Here is a 5767-nt window from a genome sequence, read left to right on the forward strand (position 1 = left end):
CAATGAAATTCGGTATATAATATTTTCTTAACACCGTGATGACATGTACCAGATATGGGTGAAATCGGTTCACAACCACGCCTGAAATCTCGATTATCACTTTATCATGCGAGAGTATAAAATGTTCGGTGACACCCGAAGTTAGCCCTTCTTTACTTGTTTTTAAGTAAATTTTGGCCCAGATCTTATATCAAAATAGAAAGAAATATTTCAACGAATGACTTTTCGCGCGAAATTTAAATTAAAAAGTCTTACTATTTTTTGCCCACATTATATTTTCATAAAATCTAACTATACATACATATGTGGATCAATTGCGTATTACAACATAAGCAACAAGCATCAATGATGTTCCTAAACCGCCGATGTGTGTAGCTGTATTTGGCATACTACACATACGCAGCCACTCACACACATTCAAATCGAGCTGAGCTATAAAAATTTGTGCCTACAAAGCCGTGTGACTAAGTACTAACATCTTCATATGCATATAGAAGAGAAAAGCGATGATAATTAAAATTTCGAGCGCGACCAGCTAACATAGCTGTTGTATCTACAAAAACAGTGCTAAAGCAACAACACACGCGCTACGCACAATAAACAAAAGCAAAAATAATAAACCTAAATAAAAACCAAACACTTTCACTGACTGAAAACGCCAACAACAATAAATTATACTATTATGTATAACTATATAAGAATGCATGCATGTATATTTACAGGTATATAAACTATTTGGTCACTGTCGGATTAAATGGCTAAGATGTTACTGCCCCGAAAATGAGTTGTACTAACACACAGATATTTCTGTTAGTACGTGAGATCGCGCTTGCAACGGCAAGTGTGGCAACAGAAATTCATAAAAACAAAAGCACAAATTGCAAGAAAGCAATAAACAGACGCGAATGCTTTGCAGCCAAGTTTGGCTGGGAACAAAAGTAGAAAATTATATAATCGTAGAATTACCAAAAACGCCAGTTGATTCGATTAGTCAACGATGAAAGCTGAATGAGCAGATATCAAGTGGACTCAAAGCAACACAAAATTTATTATACACAAATACAAGATAACACTACGTGTGTTTGATGTGAAGGCGCATAGATATTTGGCTGACAAATGCCGAAGTGTCTGGCAAATTAATCACATATATCTCGGTCGTAGCCTCATAAAGAAGCGCCATCGCTCAAAAGATAATGTGCATGGCGGAGAAAAAAAATAAACAATTGTTTATAAAGGCGTGTCTGATTAATCGAAGAAAATTTTATAATTAATAATTTTAAATAAGAAATAAGAGAAATACAAATATGTATACATGTGTAAGTGATATTTTCACTTTTAGCAATGGAAATCACTGTATTCATCAACAATGAGTAAATATTTGCGGGGAAGAAATATTTTTTTATTGTTTATAATTGTTTTCGGGTTTTGGAGATACAATTGAATTATTCATTAATTCTTTTGATTGTAAAATATATAATTTACGGTTAAAGCTCTCCCAGAAGTTTGTCTGAGTTTCTCCGCGTATTTCATATCTAACAAAGTAGGTTGTTACCGCCTTCGAAAGGATTGTTTTTTATGATGTATTGACTAAACACTTCCGTGGGCAGATAATTTCACGTTACGGGCCGGTCATTTGGCTATCAAGATCATGTGATATCGGAAAGTTAGACTTTTTCTTGTGGATATGTGCGGACATCGCCAGTTACTAGTCGAAATACTTGAAGTAGTCAATGAAAATTGGACCGTCTGAGACGTGACCGCGGCCGACATTTGAAGGAGATAATATTCGAAAAATAAATGCCAAAGAATGTTCTTTCGAATGATAATAAACATTCTCCATTAAATTTGAAGTTGCTTCTTCTTCTTTTCTTTAAAAAAGTAGCGTCATAGAAATGGATCACCATCCTCAGTAAGTGTTTTTTATAACTCTACTATTGGATCCAGCCACGCGGATTTACTACTACTATTCATGTCATAAACTATTCAATACAGTGAAAACTTTATTTACGAATAACCGTTTTTGTCGGTAAAGGAATCCAAAGGATTGTAGTTGGGATTTAATTTTGAATATGTTCATACAAATAAATTATATTGGAAAAATAACGAATTTAAGGCTGCTTTCTCGATGTCTGGTTACCAGTCTTTCTGTCCAGTTAATAGAAGTGTCCGCTTAATAGAGCTTTTACTGTATTTTTTATTTATAAATGTTTTTCTCCATCCCATCTTCTAAGTTGTAAGTTCTAAGCGTGTTAAAATTTACTTAATCGGTTCTGTAGTTTAGGAGTCCATCGTGGACAAACAACGTAACACGTTATTTTTATATATAAAGATTACGTTATGTATTTGCTTACTCAATAATATAACCAAGAATTTTATATTCAAGCTTACCATTTTCACAGACACATCCGATTGTATATACATAGTTCTCATCGATAATCAGCGCAATACCTTGAAATAAAGAAGATTAAAAAGTTAGTAAACAGTCAACAGATTGTACTTCTCCATACATATGTACATATTTTTATCAAGAAACTTATGCTACATTTATAAATTAAACCAGAGCCTTTTCATTATTGCAAACTCATCTCAGAAAGTTCTAACCTTATGGAAAGTACGCTCGGAGCTTTGCAGAAAAAGTACATTGAGTTTCTCCCTTTATTTGTTGATGAGTTTTTCATAATGTGATGAGAGATATATAATTCATGATCTCTAATCGACAATTGAAAAACTATTATCTATAATGCCTATGTAATATGGAATCTCAAATATTTAATATTAGTTTCAAAAACATACTCTTAATATCCTTAAACAAGAAAGAATTTACAAAATAGTTCCTGAAGTACACAGTTATTAACTAACGAAAAGAAAAGTATATAAAACAGGGAATAATTTCAAAATATGAAAGTCTTCCGACGCATGTTTGGCTGGTATTTAATTAAAACATCACTTGGAATAGAGATAAAAATAGATGTTACTAAAATTAAAACCGCGCAGGAAAGTTATTTGAAGAGGTTTCAACTTAATGGTCATGCAGAGTCACCATTTATCACACAATGGAAATTTGTATCTATAACGAGATATTTATGTTAACCCCTGGTAAATGGGCGCTCAAAATGCCATAGATATATATATTTTAATTTCCATATAGAAAATTAGTCGATATCTAAAGATATTATATGTAACAAGTAAGGCAGAAGTAAGTTCGGGTGCAACCGAATACTCTTGCAACTTGTAAGAACAAAGTCAACTAAAGGATTGGAGACCAAGCAATTATATGCACAGTTGAACTCCCTTAACTCTAACCAACATAATTCGTAAAAAAAGATAGTTTGAAAAAACCTTGAGCTATGGAAGTAAATTTGTATGAAATTTTACTTATGTGTATTGCCAAATCAAGCGTTTGAGTTATGGAGAACTTCGAATCATAGAACTATTAGAAGTTCATATATATATTTGTTCATACGTATAACTCATACAGCGAGCAACATATTCAGCAAAAAGTTTGTTAGAAAAAGGAAAATCATTAATCATATGTAGGGTATATATGTAGTTTATGGCAAGTGGGGGTATTATCGCCCCGATTTTATCTATTTTTGCTAAAAAAAACTCTATCTTCTATAATTATTTCACATACTAATTAAATTTCCCTTAATGCTCACTTAGGTAGGATCATACGAAATCAAGTTACCCGTACGTGCTGGGTTTGTTATATGGGGGTTAGGTCAAATTCAAACCCAATTTTATCTACAAGGTGGCTGATGAAATCCGCTACCAAAAAAAAAACAAGATAAAATAACTTTTTTTTCTATTTAATGAATGTGGTTAATTTTTTTTTTTATTATTTTGCAGATTGACTTTTACATTTAACAAAAATGGATAACTGGGACACTGAAACAAGAATTTGGATTATTTAAATTCCATTATTTTTAAAACTAATTAAGCAATATTTAATAAAATTGAATGAGCTTTAACATGAACAAAAGAAAAATGAATTCCATACACTGAAAAAAAAAAATTATTTGAGTTTCTTAATGTAGCAAAATTTATCAGTCACCCATGCACAAAGACACACTCTTATCAGTAAAACGCGCTTTTTCATTTGCATAGAGATGATTCACATGTTGGCCGATATATGCGGTACAAAGTCACCGGAGAGTTCAAAATTTTTTATATTAAGTATATGGGGGCTATTGTCAAATTCAACCATTTTTGGCATACAGACATACCATAATAGAAGGATTATGCTTTAATTTTAGTTATATATATCACACATTGACCGACATTTCCAATCAAAAGTCAACTGTAGGCACTGTGGTCCAAATGTTCGATACCTAAAGTTTGAACAATTTTTGTTGGATTTGACCTATTTTGGTTATAAGGTGGGATCCTCTAAGGGGATTATTCGTGCAAAATTTTATCCCGTTATAGTAATTACTTCTTGATTTGTATACCGGAATATGAAAGAATCAGAAGAAGTTTAAAATTGTGTTATATGAGTAGTAGGCGTGGTTGTTGTCCGATTTTGCCCATTTTCCCACTGTGTTATAAGAATACAAGTATGATAGGATTGCTACGTACTAAATGAAATGAGTCGGTCAGGCGAGATACGTGATTTCACTAAAATGTGGGCGGTGTCACGTCCATCGTACAATTTCACAGCGGCTCCGTAAAGACTTTTCATACCCTGTCGGTTTTCACACTGTCGATTTGAGTTCTTATAATATTTCAGCAAATTTGGTTACTTTCGATTTTTTGATTTAGGATATACCTATGTATATATATACATGAAACTCATAAGAGGGCAGCGCCACGCCCACTTTTCCGTAGTTTTTTACAAGGTGCCCCGTGCTACTGCAATTCATGTGGCAACTTAGAGTTTTATATCTTAATTTTTATTTTTGCCAAGGAACATGTGTAGTCATCAAGATATCTTAATTTTTATAACAAAGTTGCTGAGGAGAGTATCATAGTTTTGTTCACATAACGGTTGTTTGTAAGTCCTAAAACTAAAAGAGTCAGATATAGGGTTATATATACCAAAGTGATCAGGGTGACGAGTAGAGTTGAAATCCGGATGTCTGTCGGTCCGTCCGTCCGTGCAAGCTGTAACTTGAGTAAAAATTGAGATATCATGATGAAACTTGGTACATGTATTTCTTAGCTCCATAAGAAGGTTAAGTTCGAAGATGGGCAAAATCGGCTAACTGCCACGCCCACAAAATGGCGAAAAACGAAAACCTATAAAGTGTCACAACTAAGCCATAAATGAAGATAATAAAGTGAAATTTGGCACAAAGGATCGCATTAGGGAGGGGCATACTTGGACGTAATTTTTTTGGAAAAGTGGGCGTGGCCCCGCCACCTACTAAGTTTTTTGTACATATCTCGGAAACTGATACAGCTATGTCAACCAAACTCTATAGAGTCGTTTCCTTCATGCATTTTCACATACAGCTCAAAAATGGAAGAAATCGGATAATAACCACGCCCACCTCCCGTATAAAGGTTATGTTGAAAATCACTAAAAGTGTGTTAACCGATTAACACTAAATTTTACGGAAGTAATGGCAGAAGGAAGCTGTACACAGGCTTTTTTTAAAAATTGAAAATGGGAGTGGCGTCGCCCACTTATGGACCAAAAACCATATCTCAGGAACTACTCGACCGATTTCAATGGAATTCGGTATATAATATTTTCTTAACATCCTGATGACATGTACGAAATATGGGTGAAATCGGTTCACACCCACGCCTTCTTCCAATATAA

The 5767-nt window shown here is 33.6% G+C and overlaps 1 long non-coding RNA gene across 4 annotated transcripts in view; it reads right to left on the bottom strand.

The window, feature by feature from the left end:
- Nucleotides 1-2450, bottom strand: part of LOC108969568 — a 281944-nt gene extending 279494 nt beyond the window's left edge. For all 4 annotated transcript variants that reach the window (XR_001993411.1, XR_001993410.1, XR_001993406.1 and 1 more), the window contains exon 1: nucleotides 2389-2450. This is a non-coding gene — a long non-coding RNA (uncharacterized LOC108969568). The remainder of the gene's footprint in view (nucleotides 1-2388) is intronic.
- Nucleotides 2451-5767: the final 3317 nt, after the last annotated feature.

The sequence above is a fragment of the Bactrocera latifrons genome, unplaced genomic scaffold (assembly GCF_001853355.1).
Source record: "Bactrocera latifrons isolate USDA-ARS-PBARC rearing strain unplaced genomic scaffold, ASM185335v1 scaffold_105, whole genome shotgun sequence".
NCBI lineage: Eukaryota > Metazoa > Arthropoda > Insecta > Diptera > Tephritidae > Bactrocera > Bactrocera latifrons.